The sequence below is a fragment of the Cryptotermes secundus genome, unplaced genomic scaffold, assembly GCF_002891405.2.
Source record: "Cryptotermes secundus unplaced genomic scaffold, Csec_1.0 scaffold1406, whole genome shotgun sequence".
Lineage (NCBI taxonomy): Eukaryota > Metazoa > Arthropoda > Insecta > Blattodea > Kalotermitidae > Cryptotermes > Cryptotermes secundus.
In genome coordinates this window covers 446,474-469,453 of record NW_019721015.1, presented here as the reverse complement: position 1 = coordinate 469,453, position 22,980 = coordinate 446,474, and the positions used below count along the sequence as shown (strand labels likewise).

Below are 22,980 nucleotides of genomic sequence, written 5' to 3'. Positions count from 1 at the left end.
GTGGAGCATTCAGTGGAATGTGAATTGGCAGGGGAAACATAATTGCTCGGATAAAACCTGCCACAGTGCCACTTTGTCCACCAAAAATCCTACATGATCTGACCTGGGCTCGAACCTGGGCAGCCGCAGTGAGAAGCCAGTGACTAACCGCCTGAGCTACGACACGGCCACAGAAGGAACGTTACTGTGATGGGATAACCTCTGACACAAGAAACATCTATTTGCGAACGGTGAAATCTCGTTATTACGAAATTGGAGAAATATGACACCCGAGCTGTCCGTCCGATAACCTGACGAACGTGGCGCCCTCCAGCTTCAGCCACTAGTATCTACAAGGCAGCCTTCAGGTGTCTGGCACGAGGCTGAGATATGTGTGCCATCATAAAGCTCCAAGTCACGCGTCTCATTAAGTAACTGATTCATCCGAATCGACTCAACTTTCAGTGTGAATTCGCTAAAATATAACCGAAAAAAAAACATAGTCTGATGTGGTATTAGGATTATCTCTTCTTGGATAGGGCCCGCACACAATTACGCCTGCAGTCCCTCTTAGTGTTCATTTCTTGGCTAACTGAACGAGTATTAGCTTCTCAAGAAGGCCTTGACTCCATGGAGTTAGGCTATAGTAACGGAGGTGGTGGTCGTGATGGTGGTCGTAATAGTAGTTATTCATTCTACGACGCTGCCCGTGCCTATAGCGTCGACTGATATGGTGACTGATGAATTTGAAAGAATTTGGCAGGAAGAAGTCGTGATCAATGGTAATTGAGTTAATATCCCGGAATTTGCCAGAAAAGATGAAGAAAATGACAAACACGCAGTTCTGAGAATTAAGCGTCTGATTTCTTTTAATAAGACACTGACCGCACAGAAAACGACGCCTTCAATTTTTCTTTGCCGCGGGTACGTGTTTGCAGACTCGTCGGCTGGCAACGACAGGGGAATACATACAAGGACAGACAGACTGATGGGAGCGATTTATGAAGCAGGCCCTTGAGATGGGCTCAGGTGTCATGATATACGCACCAACTTTCATAGACACTCGTTCAGGCATTCAAAATATTTTAATGAAGGTTACATATACAGACACAGAGAGAGCAAGGTGATCTCATGAGCCTATTTTATTTTTTCAAAATAAAGAAAGGAGGCTAAAAAGAAAAGTCAGGATAGCCAGCTTCCGGGCTGATATTTCGGTTCGCCAAGTGCTGAATGCAAGACTGGATCGTTACTGGTCCGCTAACCTGTTCTGTGCTATTCCTTCTTCCTCGACTTCTTGGACTTCTTAAGCTTGATCCCGTTACTAATCTTCTTCCGTGCCTTACAATGTTCTCGCTCCTCTTCCTACTTTTCTTCCGTGCCTTACAATGTTCCCGTTCCTCTTCCTACTCTTCTTCCGTGCCTTAGGGTGTTCTCGCTCCTCTTCCTACTCTTCTTCCGTGCCTTACAATGTTCCGGCTCCTCTTCCTACTCTTCTTCCGTGCTTTACAATGTTCCCATTCATCTTCTTACCTTCATCCGTGCCTTAGGGTGTTCTCGCTCCTCTTCCTACTCTTCTTGCGTGCCTTGTAATGTTCGCTTTCCTCTTCCTATTCCTCTTCCTCACCTTGCAACGTTCCCATTCCACCTCCCCCGAACTTTCCATGATTGCGGTCCCTCTCTCCACCCGTCAACCATTAGCCATCTGCCCTTCCGTTATCTTACGGATCAGTTTTCATGTCTCCCTAATATTTTCAACACAGCAGCAGTTCACTTTTTCTCTATGTACAACAGTTTTCACAGAAAGAATATAAATTATAGGCATGCGTTCAGCGTTGCTGCTACTTTCCAATCCAGTAAGACAGGAGTCAGCAAGCAACAGCAAACACGCTACACACGGCTTCTGTAGTCTCGGGTATACATAACGATCGTGCTCCAGCATGACGCAGCATTCGGAAGAAAATATCCAGTCATAACAAATATAGCTACTGCACATGTATCCAGTACGAGCACTCAAGCACGGACGGACGACAAGCGAGGAAATCAAGGCGACTACTGAACACATAGTTATGTGTTAAGTTACGATTCGTTCTTCACAGAAAACACACCGCGCCTCCATTACGAAGACAAGCCAGTTAATGCTGTTTAGGGAAATTGTTCACTATATATTGTGAGAATTATATGGAACACAAAAATAAACTCTGTGATCAGGGTGTAGAATCTTTTAATGTTAAGCCTGATAGGGTAAAAGTAAATTTGTTTCTGTGCTTAATTAATTAAGCAATAAGTCATAAAGACACGGGAGAGTGGAGGTATAACTCCACCATTTTTGACGTCGGCACTAGATTGAGATGGTCAGTTTCATGCTCCGGCAACTTTATCTCTGGGAAAAGAGACCCCGGTACCCATTGGATAGGAGGCTGAGGGCCCCCAGAATCGGTTTGGACGCTATGGAGAAAAGAAAAATATTTCCCATGTAAGGAATCCAAACCCGGCCGTCCCCCGGAGGACTTGTTCCCTGAAACTTTCCGCCCTTAAAAATTCCACGACGTCCGCCGGGTCTGAACCCGCGTACCTTGAGTCATGAGGTGGGAACGTTACCCCTAGACTACGGACTCCGCTTAGTAAGAAATGTTATAACTGGTGGTAAGTATTGTCACGTATATGAGTGTGACCATAGACGGGGTTTTGGACTGGATCTTGGATTTATTGCCAAAATTAACACATGACTCGTAATAACAATTAATTTCAGCACTACAGCTGATTTTCACACTTACAAAGCACGAGCACACGCTAAGCCTTCTCAGTCTTCACTAGTCGTATCCTGGCAACGGATTCTATCACAGTAATTATAACAGTCTCACTGTAAGTACAGCACAAATAAAGTCTTCTTTTCACAGTCCCACTCTTGCAACTATTTTCCTCAAAGCCTGTCTTTCAGCTCTCAACTAATTTGATCAACATCTCTTTCCAGCCTCCCTTACAGAACTTAACTGAACTGCCAACCCTCAACTGAACTGGTTGTCCTAATTCTCTTCTTTAGTCACTTGCATGAACCGAATAGAAAACACCGTTTCCAACAGTAAGTTTATTCAGATAGACTTGAAAGGATTCTGACGATGGTGTATACTGTACTTCTTTTGGGTGAAGTCCAAAATAAGCCAAAATAAGTAAGTTTATTGTTGCGTGCGTATTCGTTTCCATGGGAACGTATTTGCTGAGCCGTTGCTCAGTAACGGCCGTTTGTTTATTTTCCTATCTCTGAGTCATTGCACAGCAAGGGCTGTACACACTGCAGCATAATTACCATGTGCTATATAAACTATTATTTGTTAAATTTTATATTGTGTGCTTGCTATAGCGATGCATTTGTTACCATGTGAAAGTAGAGCCCTCACTCTGTACTGGGTCAGGCTCGATTTGAATTATGTCTCATCTATTTCAGCTGGGCCCTATTCACGTTAATGCCTCTTGCCTTCTTTGCACTGTGTCCTGATTTCTTCGAACTTGATCCAACTCCGTCCTAACTAGGTTCCTCTCAGTCTGAACTGGATTATACTCTGTAGGATTTGAGGTTCTCAAAGTGGTGCATATGAACAGCCCTGTCTTCTAGGATACAGTGCCGTGTAGTCCGTTGAAAGTCATCTGACTTTTCAGGGGAACATGTCGCCTCCATCTTCATTAATACTTGTTACCTGTTTCATGCTAGTTTCTTGTTTGGCTTGTTCTCCGATCCTGAATATGGAGGCGATATAAGTCTCCAGAAGTTCAGTTGACTTTCAACTGACTATACAGCGATATATCCCACAAGGCAGAACTCTTTATATGGCATCTCTACATGAACTGGATCCTGCTGCCTGCAACTGCAGGCTGAGGTTTCGGGGCATCCTTCGACCCAAGTCGGCATACGCTAAACCCTACTCTGTACGTAAACGTACAGAATGTGTGTGAAAAATAAATGAAAAATCTGGCCGGCTTGGTGGCTTTCTCAGGGCTCACGGTAAAACTGTACCAAACTGCAAGTAGCAGGGTCCTTCTCGAAAAGCCATTAGCCGCTCAGCCAATCAAAAAACTCCCACGCTATATGCATCTCGAATCTTTGTCTCCGTGTTCACAAGAGCCCGTAACTGATCCCTATAATGGGACAAATTAAGGCAGTTCACACGATGTATCTTCAGAGCTCCAGTTTAATTATATCCTCTAGTATTCGTCTATTTATACTAAGCAGTCTCTTCCCTCAAAGTTTTTTGATTAAAACTTCAGAATGAATTCCTCATCTCTCTAATGCTTGTTACATCTTCCGCGTGTATCACACTCCCTGATTTTGTGATCCAAGTGTTAATTGGTCGATTAGAAATATAACTAACAAAATGGAGTTGAGTCATTTTTTAGAAGCCGCCATTCGCAGAGCTGCTTCAGAATTTCCGAAAATTTTATGGAACCCCAATGTTCATCACCTTGTTCGCAAGAGCTCTCCACTGGTCCCAATACTGAGCCACACCAATCCAGTCTATACTACCCGATTATATCTCTCTAAGATCCATTTCAATATTATCCTCCCACTTAAGTCTAGGATTTCCTAATGGTCTACTTCCTTCCGCCTTTCCCACCAAAACCCTATAAGCACTGCTTTTCTCCGTGATGCGTGCTGGATTCCCTGCCCAACTCATCTTCCTTCAAGTCATCATTCTAATTATATTTAGCGCCGGTCACGGTAGCCGAGCGGTCTACGGCATGTACTATCTTCGCTCGCTTGCAAACCGGGATCGTGGATTCGAATCCCACTCAGGGCATGGATGTTTAATTTGTGTGTGTGCGTTTTTCTGTGTTTGTGTACAGGTAAAGGTCTTGCGACGAGCTGATCACCCGCCCAAGGAGTCCTACCGAATGTGTAAGATCTAGAAAAACCGAAGTGAACGGAGAAGTTCATGGAGGTAGGCCTAGACCCACTGGGGCTGTAGTGCCAAGGAAAAAAAAATATATACTTGGCGAAGAGTACACGTTATGAAGCTCCTCATTATTCAGTTCTCTGCGTCGTACTGTCACTTCATCTCTCTTCGGTCCAAATATTCTCCTCAACACCCTGTTCTCAAACACCCTAAGCCTGTGTTCCTCCCTTAATATCAGAAACCAAGTTGATTAAAAATAAATGGCTGGAAAGGAAAGAAGGTACGTCAGCTTCAGAAGTAATGCTGTCAGCACTGGCAACGAAGGTGGATGAGAACAACAGGAGCCTTCCCACCATTGAACCAAGTTAGCATTCTTCTGTTTCGAGTAGTGATATACTGCGACGTGTTTAACTTTGCTGCCCCATTGACAGAATGCACCAGAAAACAAAATTATCTGTGATCCGACTTTTGTGGTAAGAGGCTGTGCAAACTAGCGACGTTTCCGGAACAACGACAGTTCGTTGTGCAGACAGCTGCGCTGGGACGATACGTGTATTTGGGGGGGGGGTTAACTGCGCTTTCAGTATCTAGACCGTACAGAGTCGAATACATGAATACAAAAGTGATGAGTTGGAAGGATTTTGGATGGAAGCTGCAATTGCCTAACCGAAATATAATTCTGGAATCTGCCAGCCCAGACTGAGGACAACCACGTAAGCCCTGTTAAGATAATCTGTGTCCCTACCGAGATTCAAACCGCTACGCTAGCCCACTTGCTCATGCAAGTTCTGGTCTGACACTAACTGCAACATATTGTCACGATGTGTATTGTGAATATAGACGGGGTTTCGATTACTGAATGAATTTATTCGCCACTTATACACACGATTCGGAACTACAAGAAAGTACAGCGCCACCGCTAATCTCCATAATTCCCATATAACACAGCACCCGCTAAGCCTTTTCCAGCCTGCTCTGTCTTCACCAGCCGTTCCCTGGAGACGGCTTCTAACAGTGGAGATTCTTCAGCTTCACGCACTCAAGTCCTGTATTCACTGACTCCCGTACAGAACTGACAAAGCTCCAATCTTGTCCCTTGCTTATAACATCTCGTGTCTGTTGCTGTGAGAACATGTTTACCCATCCGTTGGTCAGAAACGGCCCTGGTATATCCGCATATCCCGCGGTCGTTCCATAGCAACGGCTCTACACGCTAAAATATGTTGCGATATCAAGTAGACAGAACATTTATACAGGCAGACATCAAGTGCATATCTGTTGAACAGAAAAGGGATGTAGGTATGGGAACCATGCAGCACTGTTCCCAGCAGAATAATCCAGTGACTGTTTCATTTGACTGCAGCGGTCACGGGAACTGCTTCGTGCTTGTTTCTACATTGGCAGCTGAAGTTCTCACGGCATAACTGAACAAACTGAACATACTGTCTTTTGCGATGTGACGCCTCATAGTCGGGTAGATCTTACGTTTCGGACCAACCTGCTGTCTCCGTCTTCGTGGTATCATATTACGTCGTGAGAGAGAAACGGTGAGCGATATAGCGTTGGAAAGACGGGCTAAGAGCGAGCTAATAGGGATGGTGTAAACTGAATGGAAAACCATGTGACCGGTGCTGGACTTACTCTACTATCATGAAGACGGTGGCAGTAGGTTCCTCTGAAACTTTCGTAAATATGTATGAGATTATATGGCGTCACATCCCACAGATGGAAATGTTATTTCCACTCTGTTAACATCAGTATGTGCTGAAGTATTATTTTTTTTATTGCTAGTGGGGTGGGACTAAGTCCCTTGTACTGCGGCCACTTCTGGCCTATTGTACCAGTCCAAGATGATAGGTGTGGGTGATTGTGGAGCAATTGGTGGAATGGATATTGGCGGGGAAACCGAAGTACTCGGAGAAAACCTGCCCCAGCGCCACTTCGTCCACCACAAATCCCACTTCACCAGACCCAGGATCGAACCCGGGCCGCCGCGGGGGGAAGCCAGCGACTAACCGCTTGAGTTATGGCGCGGCCTACGTGCGGAAGTAAGCACACAGGCCTATGTTAATCTCAGCTGAAGCAAATATGACCTGCCTACGCAGTGTCCCAGTGAATGTTGCATGTTTTATGTCGACAGCTACACGTAGTTGCAACTGACACAATGACACGTGAAATTATAACACGTAGCCCCACAGTTAATTTGACAAGTTTTAATGAAAGCTTCTGTGGGAACTGTGCTTTCAGTTGCTTGTGTTTCAGTAACACACATTCCTTATTAAGGTTTTAGTGCATATTACTGAACTAAAATATAAATTCTGAAGTTCAGTAACACCACCCGAAATATTACAAGGCCTGTAGTGAAGATCTGGTTTAGATATGGAACACGTACAGAACACTTGCCGACCACACCTTCACACAACACACCACTCCCTACAATGCCAAAGCCATTGCAATTCATAACGGGATAACTATTTTAATGTGAACTTTGAGGCACTGCCTTCCATGGTCATCTGAATACTGTCAGACCGCTTGTAGTGACGTCAACTATGACGCAGAGCTGCGCAGCAGCAATTAATCTGGCTCTGGGGCAGTTCAAAGTTGTACTTATCCTATGCAAGTAACGGCTCCCAATCTGGTTGGGGGGGTGGGGGGCGCACGTCATGAGGAGGGATGGAAAATACAATGAAGTCTTAATGCCAAGTCAAATTCAGTTGAAAGAGCCTATGAAATCCCTTTTAGCTACATTTAATGACCTTCAGAGCCATCCGTCGGAATTCTTTATCCAAATATTCTAGAAATTATGTGAATATCTGTCGACATGATACACTCGGTAGCATAGTTGGTTGAAGCACTATGCTACAAGCCGGAAGGTCGCGGGTTCGATTCCCGACGAGGTCACTTGATTATTCAATTGACCTATACCTTCCAGCCGCACTATGGCCCTGGGGTCGACTCAGACTCTAACAGAACTGAGTACCAGGAATCTTCCTGGGGTGTAAAGGACGGCCCTCTGGCGCGTAAGGTTGACAACCTCACCGCCATTTGTGACCCGATTGTCTAGAAAATGTGGGAGCCCCGACGTCTCACAATCCTATAGGCCTCCACGGCCTGTTACAGGGATAGTTTTACATTTTATCTGTCGAAATTACTCGTCACGTATTAGGCAACGTTCAATTTAGAGGAAATAACGTTTACTCACATTTTTGGTACGGGCGCTAGGGCCCTCATATAATTAAACGATTTACCCTCTTTTGAAGGGAAATGTTATGACTTCACTCAGCGCCTTGTCTGCAGTGCAGTTCTCAGCAATGATGCCTTGTGGCCTAGCCGTCTGGAGCGGAATTTCAAAGCATACCAGAAGGCACTAAGAGACAAGACAGAAGGATTTCTAGCTGCCAGACTTGCAGGGCATGAAGCAGCTGAACAAGTACCGGAGTTCCCCTCCAGGAGCCAGCCAAACGGATAGAAGCATGTCACAGGCTGTCAGTACTCACTCCAAAGCAAAGAGAGTTCACACGTTTGGAGAGGCAACTGGGAAATTCCGTGTCGTCTTTAAGAAGCACCTCAACCTGGTGTCAGAAGTGCCACCAAGGGAGACATTAGCTCCTCTCGTATACAGTCACATATCACGCGGCAATGAAATACTGTAATGGAGAAATAAAAACTGACAAATTGTGTTAGATGAAGAGCAGCGGCCGTCGTCTGGATTGCGCTGAATCGAATGATTTTTCAGCAGCAATTTCATGATATGCGATGTGAGGCTCTCGGACTGGTGAATGTTAAGATCACAGTGTTCTGTCGTGTAACTCAATGAATTCTTATGGGTTATTTAACTACTGAAATTACCGTGAGTGTACAGCGTCGGATATTAAGATGACAGGTGAAAGATGAACTAGAAATCCTAAAGAAAGAGGCTATGACCTAACCGATGTACTATCCAGGAAATTGTCTGGAGACACTGGAAAAACCACAAGGAACTTCACTCGGGATATCAGGTGTCTCGGCCGAGATTCGAACTGAACACCTCCACGTCACCTCTTCACTAATGCGTTGTGTCGCCGTATCATTTGGTAGCTAGGTACCAACATTTTATGGATCTTATAACTGCATTTTCAGGTTAGCAGAATTCTACCAGAACTTTGATATCTATCTAAATGGCGTCAAATCCCAGCAGACAGCAATCCTAATTCTCAAGGCCGTGAGAACCTCGACGAGTCGCAGGCCCATTTGACGGCTATGGTAGGCTTCACGCTGGACACTGCCATCACCCCTGCCCGGACAACACGGTTACCACAGTAAGGGCACAGCTGCTATTAAGACGTGGAAGGGGGACCAGAGGTGCTCGTAATCTCGTACTCGATGGACATAAGTGATCAGCTTTGAGCTCCGGCTTCTTTACCCACAGGAAACGCAGGAAACGAGTCCTTTTACCACTGTACAAGTTAAGCGGTCTCAGTGCCGGTCTGGACGCTGTGGAGAATTCTTCGCTTCTGCCGAGAATCGAACTCCTGCCATCAGACCAGTAGCCTATTCACCTTTACTGGTTGAATTATCCGACCTCCATCAATTAATTTAAAGACTGTGGTCACTCAATGTACCACCATCAAAACCCTACACCTTGCCCCCCCCCCGCACACACACATAGGTTATTTGTGTGTTTCGTATCTTTCTCGCAATAAATGGCGACTGTTTTCCTAAACAGCATAAACCGGTCGGTCTTCGTAATAGAGTCACAGTGTACTCTCTGTGAGGTGCGCACTGAAATTTTTAAACGTTCTTTAGACGAACGCCAAGCTTGAAAGGGGATAATAAGAACATTTACTTGAAGGACTTTCTTCATGAAAACTGTATACGCTTCGCAGACCGATTGCCATATAAACATTGCAACAGGGCTCGGCCGCCACAGTCCAGCTGCTACGCACACGAAGATTCCGGGTTCGTATACCATCCGAGATACGTACTATCCTTACCGAGGACTTCTCGTGGGTTTCCTCAGTCTCTAAAGACAAATTCTGTAACTCTATCTGAAATCTGGTCGGGACTTACACGTATATGAAGAGTTTCTTGACTCTCTATGCAACTATTAGCTTCTAAAGAATGACTCTGCTTAATGGAGTTGTTTAAAATTCGAAAGCCTGCAAAGCCACAGAAAAGAAAGTGACAGGGTTTTGTAGTGTGCCGTTGCCAGCTCCTGCACGTGCAAGGCATGATAACATGCATTGGTTCAGACAACCACAGCGGTAGGACATCCCACAGCACTACCAACCGAACATCAACACTTGAAGTTTGCAAATACCTTCACATGCTCAAACTGAAACGTGTGATTATATTTACATATCTCAGTTCTTACCTCACAGAAAACACATTTCACTTCTTCACAACACAAATCATTTAACGTTGTTTGGGGAAATAATCGCTGTTTATTGCGAGAACCACACGAAACATATAAACTCTTTGAGTGGGGTAATGCAGAGCACTTTGCTGTCCAAGCAGGCGGTACTTATTCGTCGCTAGTGCCTCACGGCCTAAACATTCATTGCATTGGTACGGTCCACGAATTCTATATGTGAAAATATTTGTTTCCAATATTACTCTCTTCGGGACACGAGGCACTATACTACAAGCTGAAGGGTCGAGGGTTCGATTCCCAATGAATTGCATTTTTCAATTGACCTAATCCGAGCATCCGCGTTATGGCCCTGGGGTCGACTCAGCATCTAACAGAAATGTGACCAGGAATATTCCTGGGGGTAAAGGGCTGCCGGCGCATAAGGCTGACAACCTTACAGCCATCTATGAGCCGACTGTCTAGAAAATGTGGGAGTCTCGACGTCTCAATACCCTATGGGGGTCCATAAAGTGTTACAGGGACAGGTTTAACTCTTTATTACTCTCTTCTGGGATGATGTGAAGACATATGGTCTGGAATATATTTACACGTACAATGGAAACTGCTCCCTCCTTCTTCACAGAAGAAGAGCTCTTCTACCATAACGGACGGCGTCACATCCCAGAAGATAGTATTCGTAGTCACTGCAGCTGAAAGCCCAGATTTCTTACGATATTTTCTCTCAGTAATTTAATTAAGTTCACTAAGTTCGACTGCACACCTTGGTGAGTAAAGGTAAGGTAAAGCTCTCCCTGTGCTTAACTAATTAAGCACTACGCCATGAAGGCGCACGGGGAAGTGGATGTATAGACCCAAATTCTCCTGACCTCGGCACTAGTTGGAGGTGAATGGTCAGCTTCACGCCACAGCCGCTTTATCCCCGAGGAAAGAGCCTCCGGTACCCATTCGTTGGGAGATTGCTTGGACCCTAGAACCTATCTGGACGACATAGAGAAGTAAAAATTCTTGACCCTACAGGAACTCGAACTCCGAACCCTTGGCCGTCCAGCCCGTAGCCAGCCACTACACTGACTGCGCTATCCCGGCTCTTGCACCTTGGTGAGTACATACATATAAACCAATATTTGTTGATGTAGCATTTAAAGTGGGAGACAACTCCCTTTGTGTTCCACATGACAGATTACATGTCGTTTCTCTGTCCAGTTTAACATCTCCTCAATCTTTCTGTTTAGTCAAAAAAAACTAACAGAGAACCCGCGACAGTATTCGAATCGAGATACCACGAACGAAACATGGGAGTCCCCTTCAAATCCAGCACTTTCAAAGATGGTCAAAATGTCATCACTTTTCACGCAGCCCGATGTTCCATTACCGTGTTCACAAGAGCCCCCACTGGTCATTCTCACCAAACAGGGGAATCCGGTCCACTCTCTCTCTCTCTCTCCCTCAATTTTTTTAAGATAAATTTTAATGTTATCTTCCCTTCTGCGCCTAGATCACAAAAAGTTAAAAGCTATCCCTGTGCTTAATTAATTAAGAAAAGCCACGAAGAAGTACTGGGGAGTTGAGGAATAGCTCCACCATTCCTGACCTCTGAACTGGACGGAGATGAGTGGTGAGCTCAATACCCCGGAAGCTTTACTCACAGCACCCATTGTGTGGGAGGCTGGGTGAGCCCCAGAGCCAGTCTGGATGCTGTAGAGTAGAAAGAAATCTCTTGCCTATCCGAAAGGTGCCCAATTCAAATTTCAGGACACAAGCTATCCTGAACAACATTTAAAGTCATAAAATTATGTCACACGAACTTAAACCAACGTCTCTTCTTTTTCATTCACCACTGAACTTCTGTCTCGACCACAGGTAATGTACACAGTCCAGTCAAATGTACTAGTATGTATATTTCAAGTACAAATTGTTACAATATAGACATTTATAAAATTTGGTTAAAATGACAAAGAATTAGGTCGTATGCGAAGACAAAGACACGGAAGTACAGAGATGGCAGTGTGTCTTCAACCTACGTAGCTGCATGTAGTATGTCTACTGCTTAGTACGAACTTCCTACATAGCTGCATTGCTTGCCATTCCTCGCTGTAATGCTGCACTTTCCTTCTCCTTATAGGCTATAGCTTTCTTGCTTAATCTCAAATTATTTCTATGGATGTCCTCACTCCTTTAAGGCAAATATGTGGACATTACCTCAAATTAGAATACGACCACTTCCTTCTGTATCATTTGCCATTTATTATTCACCCATCAGCCTATAATCCAACAGTCAACAATTTATTTGTCTGTCTGTCTCTCTGTCTATCTATCTATCTATCTATCTATCTATCTATCTATCTATCTATCTATCTATCTCTGTTGTTCTACAGCCCTTATGGACCCTGGCCGCTTTTTCAGTTTCTTAATCCTACAAACAGTCGGTAGGGCTCCTCGGACGGGGGATCAGCCCCTCGCAAGATTGGTACCTGCACACAGAACACAAACACAGAATAAAAGCACACAGACATCCATGCCTCGAGTGGAATTCGAACCCTCGACGTCACTATTCGAGCGGGCGAAAATGCTTCATTTCTTACACCGCGACGCCACTGTGATAAACTCCGACGCTAGTCTTGAGTAACTGATACCATCGCTAAATTAATAACAGAATCCAACCGCCTGAAGCATATTTTTTACACATGAAGTTTCGGAAACTGGACCAGTGCAGTGAAGGAGATCCGTTGTTTCTAACGGGCACAACCGTGCAGCAACTCTCCCCGCCCCCCTTTATATCCGAAAGCGGAAACAGATGCATTTTCCGAGATGCTGCATATATCAGGTGTACCCCAGACAATGGGCAGTGCCCAACAATATACACACACAGTGAACCCTCACGGCTCTGCAGGATACAAATCCTGTATTATGAAACAATAATTCATTTTAGCCAACTGAAAGGGCTGTTTGGACAGAGCATATCTCTGGGCAACACATGACGACACATGACGGAGAAACATATAAAGAGGCTGCGGATGGGATTTCGAACCAGGGACCCTTCTAAATAGATCCAGCACTAACCTTGGTGTGTGTTGCCGAAGTTTCTTCCTTTTCATGTCTGCGCCTGGCTCCTGCTGCAATCGGGAGCACAGTTACTCGACATCATCACCGCAAAAAACTTGCGACGTCACTATCACCACAATGTTTTGGATCATCAATAACGGTTATTGTGCGTCTTCACTGATGACTTGCATTTGATTGACCTACTTTCTAAGCACAAAATGTCAAAACCTTAAAGTAAATAACTATTTTGTAACATTGACAGAATACCAAAATGACAGAAAGCAATCGTAGATTAAATCCTTCAGTTAGTTCAGCTTATGGAAACAGCGAATAAATTTCTCACGACTGTATCACGATATGTAGGTTAGTAGTGGCAGCAGTACATGTAAAGCTGTCTTCAAGACGATGCTCGCAGAAAAACAGTGCGGTGTCTTCACCTCAGGCTTGATTTACACGTCAAAAGTGGCCGTATGTTGCATTTCGTATATCAGAAACAGAACTGACACTGTTTATACATAAATAATGGCGACCATTCGTAAATGGAAATTTTTCTACAGGAATATCTTGTCAGTTTCTCACAGTCACAAAAAATGCAAAAACAATCGATTATTTATCGACGAAACAGCTATTGTTGTTACTGAAATCATAGCACATTTAATGTCCCTCGGTTTGTATAGTTTGTAGCTGTGGAAATGTACCAAGCAAGGTCTCGACGTGTGTCAGCCGCTTGCGGTAAGCCAAATATTTCAGTAGATAAAGTGTTTTCCTCTGTAACTACTGTAACAGCAGTGACATAAAAGACATGACGCTTCTTTTTACGAATTAAAACAAAATTCATAAACTACAATTTTCATTGACACATTACATATAACGGTCACCGAATGTCTGATTTTACATGAGTATTTTCCAGCTGCCGTTATCACACAGTGCACAAACTGTAGTGATGTACACTTTGAACACAGGCGATGGCTTCATGAAACTTATAGAGCATTAAACACTATAAATACGAGGTTATAATTTGAACGTGCATATCAGAATCTTTTGCTTTCGATTCGACCTGTGTAAAATTGTACAAGTACCCAAGCTGCCGCGTTTAGCTCCAGAGATACATGGATGTCGTCCAAGGTGACGCTGCCGGAGTGCAACTGAAGGCCGACTCTCAGCTGTTCCTGGGAACAGACCGGTATGCACAGCGCACAGCATTCTGATTGGAGCTCCGGTGAAAGTTGGCACGGATGTACTAGCTCACATGAAAACATCTCGCATTTGTACAGTTCACCAGTTACATCCGGCTTGTTCGTGTCACACTGAATTTTATTGTTATGATTTGTTTTTGCTATTTCGTTCAAATTGATCGCTGTCACTAAGCACAATTTGGCGGTTTAACTGACTTCTGATTTACGATCTTCCGGTTCGTGGTTTGTCTATCCTGTTGCCTATTGAAAAGGGTTAAATCTCCCATCGCAGAAGTTTCCGTTTTGGTGTGGAACTCCGTTAGAATCGCTCCCAGAATTCGACAATCTGCTTCCTCATGGGCTGCCTGTCATGTGCGAGGAAGTTTATACGTGTAGGTCCGAACACTGATATCAATCAGTTATTCATTGACACTTAACGTGAAAAAAAAATTTGCAATTGTACTGTATGATAAAAGCCAATAAATCATCTTCACTAGGCGTAACAAGACTTTGTGGTCACTCTTTAGAATCACTACCATATCTACCACCTGGTTTAACCTCAAAATCTCAGAATTCTGCCCATTAATATATTTGTGTGTTTCGTATGAGTCTCGAAATAGCGATTATATCATTAAACGTCATTAACCGGTTGCAATTTTTAATGTAGACGTGGCGTGCAGGGTTTGAGGTCTAACACCAGTGAAAGTAAAGGGCATTTACTGGAATATCCCGCTGTGTGATCCGGTGGAAACAGTGTATTCCTCCGAAACGTCAGTAAACTTCTACCGGACTATATAGCGCCACATCCCATAAAATAGTACTTCTCGAAACGCAGTATGGTTTGTGTGGTGAAGCAATTCAGTTGTTAAATATTATTTAGATGAACTGCAGATATCAGATGGTTAACACACGTAGAAATCTATCTATCTATGGCTCTACAGCCCTTTGTTGGGCCTTGGCCGCTTTTTCAGTTTTTTAATCCTATACACAGTCGGTAGGACTCCTTGGACGGGGGATCAGACAGTTGCAAGATCGCTACCTACAGACAGAACAACACAAAGACAGAATAAACGCACACAGATATCCATGCTTCGCGTGGGATTCGAGCCCACGACCTCAGTGTTCGAGCAGGCGAAGCCTTTTCTTGCCTTAAACCGCGTTCACTGTAATCAGCCAGAAATATACCCACAGACGCTCGAATCCTTTCCTTACTTCACTCATAAACGCGAGAAACAACAACTGTTTGCATGTACGGAGGAACCAGACAGATCTGAAGACCTACCACTGGATTAAATTGAGCAGAACACGGGCGGTATACAGCGAGACTTCGGTGGTAATAAGCTACAAATGAAAGTGAAAGAAGTCAAGTTCCCGGCAAAGTTCGCCTTCCTGCTCTGCAAACTGCACTTTCTCGAGCCTCCCACATAACAGTTTATTTCAATTTTCATACGAAATATTTGTAACGTTGCAGTTCAGTGCATCAGATCCTTTACCTGCCTAACGCTGTGTGATTTGTTGTCATCACGGCAGTTACTGTGGTCAGATATGTCCTCTGGGATATGTGGCAGAGATTACAGAAGTTTCTGGAGAAAGTGCTGCCACCATCTTGAGAACGGAACAGTAAGCAAGCAGAATGGGAGTTTTTATACCCCATTCTCACGAATGTCAGTTTTATTAACATTTTCTAAGCAACTGTAAATTCTACATTTATGGAATTTTGCAAGCATCTAGCTGGCAGTTGTATGTACCGGTCTGTTTAATAAACAGTCATTTTGAAGAATGTATTAAACATATTGTAAAGGTAGAAATTTAAACTACCTCTGTAAGAGACCGTGGAAGCCTATATGCTTGTGAGACGTCGAAACTCCCACAATTTCTAGAAAATCGGCTCAGAGATGGCGGTGTGATTGTCAGCCTTATGCGCCGACCGCCTTTTACCCCCAGGAAGATTCCTGGTACTCATTTATGTTAGAGGCTGAGTCGACCCCGTGGTCTTAATTCGACTGGAAGGATTAGGCAATTTGAAAAATCTAATGACCTCATCGGGAACGGAAACCGCGACCTTCCGGCTTGTATCATAGCGCCTCACGCAGTATGCTGTAAAGAAAGTTTGGAACATAAGCAGACTTCTAAACTTCATGTGTGCCAATGTTCATAACCGCAAATGAAAATGACGATCGGAAGATGGGATTTAGAACCTCAATTTGGGCCTAAATAAAGACGAGACGCGTAATTGCACCCGATATCACCTGCTCATGTTGCCCATAACCTCATTCAAGCTTGTCTTAACACACTGAAGATTTCCAGCAGAAGCGATACCGGTATTCCTACGTACAACCTACGAGGCCACACGCCGCAACATCAAAAGTAACGTCGCTGTAGGGTTGGTAGCACTGAACCTTTGTTATTATTATTTTTTTATTGCTAGTGGGGTGGGACTAAGTCCCTTGTACTGCGGCCACTTCTGGCCTACTGCACCAGCCTCAGATGATAGGTGAGGGTGATTGTGGAGCAATTGGTGAAATGAAGATTGGCAGGGCAAACCGAAGTACTCTGAGAAAACCTGCCCCAGCGCCACTTTGTCCACCACAAATCCCACTTGACCAGACCCGGGATCGAACCCGGGCCGCCACGGTTGGAAGCCAGCGACTAACCGCTTGAGCTATGACGCGGCGCCTTCTCTTTTATTAAGGTAAACCTACTTAATTTCACTAAGCGGGGTAACACTTAAAAGTCGTATTCAGGAGGGTCTAGGTTCGAATACCAGCCGGCACACCAGCTATCTGGACCGAGATCCTTCGTAATTTTCTCTAGACTGTACACGAAAATTCTGGGACAATACCTAGATTAGGTCACGACCGCGTCCTTCCAAATCACCATTCATCTATCGCCCTATCATTTAACGCTATATAATTCTGAGATACTGAGAGCGTAGTAAGATATGCACAGGGCCGTGCCATAGTTTAGGAGGTTAGTTGCCGTCTTACCACCTCGGCGGCCAGGGTTTCATCCCAGGTCAGGTCTTGTGGGATTCGTGGTGGACGAAGAAGCACTGGGGCAGATTTTCTCCGAGTACTTCGGTTTCCCCTGTCAATTCTCTTTCCACCGACAGCTCCACGTTCATCATCATCTATCAAATGGGGCTGGTACAACAGACCAATCAGTGGCCGAAGTACCAAGTGGGCTCAGTCTCACTCCACTCCACGAAATTAAAAAATAACATATCCACAAGAAACCATCTAATCAGTTTCGAGACAGGACGCATCTACAGGGAGCTGTTAAAATTGACAGTGGAACAACTAACGCGCAACTAAATTGGGTACGTTTGCCATAAGCCAGGTTTATGTTAGGTCAGAAGAAGACTTGCGCAGACAGTCCTCATAATTTTCAATAAAGAAAGCTGACCGCTGCACGAGGCCGGACCGACCAGTCCGCGAGATTTCACTGCATCTTGCGCAAATTCCTGACTTGCAGCTCATGAGATTTTCGTAATGTCTGATGAGATTTCAGAACCGCTCTGCTGATGCACCAAGAACAGCAAGCACAATGCAGCTCTGCATTCAGTAACGTACATAACTGTTCACCAATGGCTACCTAAACACCGAAATATTTTGCATTTGAAGTTCCCATGATAGTGACCGTGAAAATTTCTGTATTCTGGCTTGTAAAACAGTGCATTTCAAAGAAAGCCTGACGTTAGGGGAACGTATCACCTCACTCTTCAGATTGCCTCCGAAACGTCTGGCTCTCTCAGAATTTGACGACGTTACAACTCAGAAGATCGCAGTATCTGCCCGTAATCCGGCCTTTTTTTTTTTTTTTGCATCGTTCAGGTGGTGTAGAATAGCACATCCAGTCCTTTTAACAACGGAGCCTTAACTAAGTAACAAAAACACTAACCAACCACTGAGTAACTAATTGACCAACCATCTAACCAACTGACTAACTCCATAAACAAGACCCATTTGCGAGAAGCTGACGTCGTTTAGCTGTTCAATTGATTCTATAATCTTTATAGAACCCGAATGTTCATTATCATGTTTACAAAAGGGTCTCCCACTAGAGCCTCTACTAAGAAGAATAGATTGCACACCTTCTTACACTACTTCTATATGGCTTATCCTTACATTGCGAGCCCATTTACACCTAGATCTTCCTAGTGGTCTGTTTCCATTAGGGTTACTTTTGCAAACTTCGTGTTAAATTCTCGCCCTGATGTGTTACGCGCTCTGCCCATTTTAGAATCCTTGAGTTGATGATTCTAATAATATTGTAGCATATAGACTCGTTACTAAGTAATGACTCTGTAAACAACGCCCGTTGTTAGACAATAGTTTCCTTACATGCACCAGTGGACTAACTGCGAAGCGGTCCGTGCGATAGCTGCGTGACACAACAATAGAAGAACTGTTGGAACGGTGTTTTCTGTGCGATCCGTGTCGAGATGTTGTAAGCAGATGATCAGTGGAGTTAGTTCAGTTGATTTGAGTGAAGTAGAGCAGTTGGTTCGTGAGTTAGAGGACTGCCGCGGTTAAGTCGTTGTGATGTGTTGCTGTTAGAAACCGGTAGCTGAGGCATGGCGTCAGGTCGGGAATGGTAAGGGGAACGAACACCGTCGAAGCCGCTACCAGGCAACGACTGGTGAAGACATAACAAACTGAGACTTAGTATGTTCCGTAGTGAACTACAGAGTGTGTGAATTAGCGATAGCGATAGAGTTACTTCAAGTTATGATCATTCCCATTTATGTCATCAATATGAAGACTTCGGACTTGAAGCAGAATGGAACTTCTTTGCCACCTCGCACGGGAAGAATGCCTGTGACGGTATTGGCAGCACCACGAAGAGGCAAGCAGAGAAAGCCAGTCTTCAAAGAACTAATTTTTATCAAATCATGTGCCCGCTAGAACTGTAAATATTCTGCACAGAAAATATCCCACAGATAGTTTACTTTCTTGTGCCAACAGAGGAAGTTTCAAGAAAAGAAATCATTCTAAAACGCACGTTCCAAAAGTGCAAAACTGTGCCCCATACAAGAGAAAAACACCGGGTCGTCCCCCTGGAGGAATACGCGGTCAGGTTTTATAAAACATCAAGTCCGATGATTTCGAAGACATCATGATAGTGGACACTTACTGAGCTACATGCAATTTCAAACAAACTGGACAATTTTCATCGGAGTACATAAAGACCTAGTACCATTGGATGCAGGTAAGCCAATTGTTGAGGTATTGATATTTTTTTAGTAAAATTCAAAGTGCCCACAACTTTGCTATTAGTTGAATATCAAAGTTGTCATTTTAACTTCAAGTTACTCTGGTATAGAGCGGACAATTTTACCTTTCACATTACCTTTACCTGTCCTTTATGTCATCAATTTTATTTCTGTTGGGCCGTGAACATTCATAGCAATGATATCACACCAGCGACCTTTTAGTGTTATATATGATATGCTATCACTAACGAACTCTATCCGTTTAACGTCTGATGCGATTCTTTTATATACGAAAAAACCTTACCTAATTCATGATTTCATTCCCCTTTCCATAGAAAAATGTATAGTCTCCTGCCGGTGCGATGCCACCTCCATCCCATCTGACCTCCTGTACTCCCACTAAATCTAACTTGATTTTAATATTTCTTCCGCCACTGCCCTGAGTGATTCTCGTGCTGACATTTTAACATCAGCCTGAAATTGTGAAACGCCTTCAATTGCTGCGTCATCTCGTGAAATGGCCAACGTCAGGATGACCCCGGTGCGTCCCATCTGCCGGGCCTCGTCTGTTGTGAAAGCGATCTTCCTATTTCGGAAATCGTGCCTTGTTTCTGGCGGCAGTGTGCGTCCTCTGCTTTAAGAACCAGAGGTGCTTCTGCCTCTCAGGTAACAGCACTTGTGGGCGTCGCTTACTGCTGTGCGGTGCGTCAGGACACTGTCAGTTTGAATTTCACATAACTGAAAAGACTGGGAACGAAGATTCGAATGATATTCAAAACTCTGTCGCAATACTTGCACACCGCTTTAACAGCCTTGGTTGTCGTACATGCGGTCAAGTGTACAAAGTGAGTTCAGAATACCTTTGTGTATTTTCTGGTAGTTCCGCGGTAGGAAACAGGAAACTGACTGACAGGGAAACTACGNGACTGCTTTCTTCATATGTATTTATATATAGGCCTAGATATTTGCTCGCTTTCAAGTTGTTTATTCAACGACACTGTTAGTATCGAGAGCATGTAGCTTTTATTGATACGATGATTAATGAACCTGGAGAAATTGGCGGAACGAAAACTGGCAGGTGAAACCAAAGTACGAGTACTTGGAAGATATCCATAACAAATCCCACACGAGTTGACTTGGGACAGAACCCTGGCCGCCGCGGTTGGAAGACGTCGACTACCGGCCAGAGTTATGACACGGCCCTATAGTTCTTGTGGTTCATCGGTTGGACTACTAATATAATCACATTTCAGTGTAACTAAGTAGGAGTACATCGTGTAGGCTGGTAGGTGTGTACCACTTTCTGCATCGTCATGTGTCTGTACAAAAGCCTGATATTAGTATTTTTTCCGTTTATTTCCATCTCAGTGATTTTAAGGTGTACCTAGAAGACGGAGGCAGTATGTTTCTCTGAGACATTATTGCTTACCTACCAAACAGTACGGTGCCTCTGCCCACCAGGCCACAATACGAATCCACACGATAGTGAGAGCCTCAAGGTTCGAGTATAGGCAAATTGCCACACTTCGCAGCAGAAAGTGTTGCCTCATGTTCTGGCTGCAGGCGCAACAATGATGCAAATGCATCGCGTCTGACTTTCCGTCAGCCAATTATCATGGCTGAGGTTATCAGTGATCATTCTCAGTCGCTCCTACTGCATGCCAGAATTTTACCTCAAAGTTTCCTTCGACAGCTCCTCCCCTTACAGGCCCTGCTAACCATGAACTTAGTCGTTACAAGAGCTGAGGCTTATGTAAAGCTCAATTCAAATTGCGGTATCTTCTGCTGTGACGCTGTATTGCCTCGTAGATGGGTACCAGTGACGGAGAAATGCGCTGCCTTTATGTTCGGTGTAGAACGTGGATGCGGCATGGTTCTCCGAAATACTGGTACCACCTTGCAGACGGCACAACATAAACAAAAAGACTAAGATATGAAACAAACCAGTCGATACGGGGTCATAAAATAATAGAATAAGCGTTAACAAGCAAAGTATCTGCACTGGAACATGGGGCTCGAGTAAGTCNATACCGGTAGGATATAGAGACTGGAAGAAATCATAGAGGGAAGCACAATGGACCACTACAGGTCTAAGTGCATGGGGAAACCCACCCTCTCCAATAACTAACTAACTAACTAACTAAGTGGGTAAGAGCTACAGGTGGCGCCGCAGAAGGGAGTATGCCAGCAGCTGCAGTTGTAGTGCGCCTCTGTGCGGCAAATTAAATACTCACGCCACTCACACTCACTCACTCACACGCACACACACATACATGGGCCTATATAGATATGTACTCGCTTCGGCGGTACATATACTAAAAAGAAATGTCATATTCCTTTCGGGTTCTTGTTTCACATTGCGGACCTAACAGAAAACACCCTAGAATACTGTCACGTGATCAAGTGACTATAGACGGAGGTCTGGATTGGTAATCGGATTTATTGAACAGTTGAAATTTGTAACTACAGATAACTCCAACCGTTTCGCTAACTTTCACAGTTTAACAGTTCAGTACAGCATGCAATATATCTTCTCAGTCTGTTATGTCTGCAATATCTGTCGCCTGGTAACGGCTTCCAAAGCCGTAAATTCTTCAGTTTCCGTGTTCAGCAACTTCTGTCCTCTCTGGCTCTCACCTATCTCACGACAAATTTTGCCGTCTCAAGACTCCTGACTCTCGTGGCTACACTTCACGAATTACTATCACACACACACAGACTAGTGCCGGCAGTAACGGTCTTCACTGTGCTACTGGGAAGCGTCTTCCAACAGTGGACGTTCCTCTACTCCCGGGCTCACGTCCTAGCAGGCTGGCGTCTATCTCACAAGTCTCGGTGTTGCTAGACAAAGACATAAAACAACGGGGCTCCTCCATCTCCCATATCTCCACCACGGACGACTATTGTTACGTGAATAACTGTTATGCTGACGAGGAGTCTCCAGTTCCATTGTTGCGTTACTCTCCATTATGCCATGACCTAGTAACTGACATCTCTTCTGGTTCAACTACTTCGGCTTTCAGCTGACATGCCGCAGTATTATGACATCTGCTTCCTACGCTAGCCAATATGCACGGTAGCCACGGCTGTTACAGCGATGTGCAGCTATTGCTGCAGAGGTTCTGAGCGCAATTCGAATCCTCAATCCAATCTCCTTTTTTAATTACATCAATAAACTCTAATACCTTAATTCAAATATTTTTCCATCTTCAAAGGGTGTGTAAGAAAAGTGTGAAGTCTGTAACGAAAGCAACTTTATGTCGAACGAATTATAGCGTCCGCCCCCGAAATAAAGACGCTCCGGCCAGAAACAGGTGTCCAGCGAAGCCA

The 22,980-nt window shown here is 44.4% G+C and overlaps 1 protein-coding gene across 3 annotated transcripts in view; it reads right to left on the bottom strand.

Annotated features, from left to right (window-relative positions):
- LOC111875299 (dual oxidase maturation factor 1) overlaps positions 1–14,429 on the bottom strand; it is a 181,181-nt gene extending 166,752 nt beyond the window's left edge. Inside the window, exon 1 of one of the 3 annotated variants that reach the window (XM_023871424.2) lies at positions 13,279–14,429. The gene's annotated coding sequence lies outside the window, so the exon portion shown is untranslated. The remainder of the gene's footprint in view (positions 1–13,278) is intronic. The other 2 variants (XM_023871428.2, XM_023871427.2) reach the window with 2 other exon arrangements.
- Positions 14,430–22,980: the final 8,551 nt, after the last annotated feature.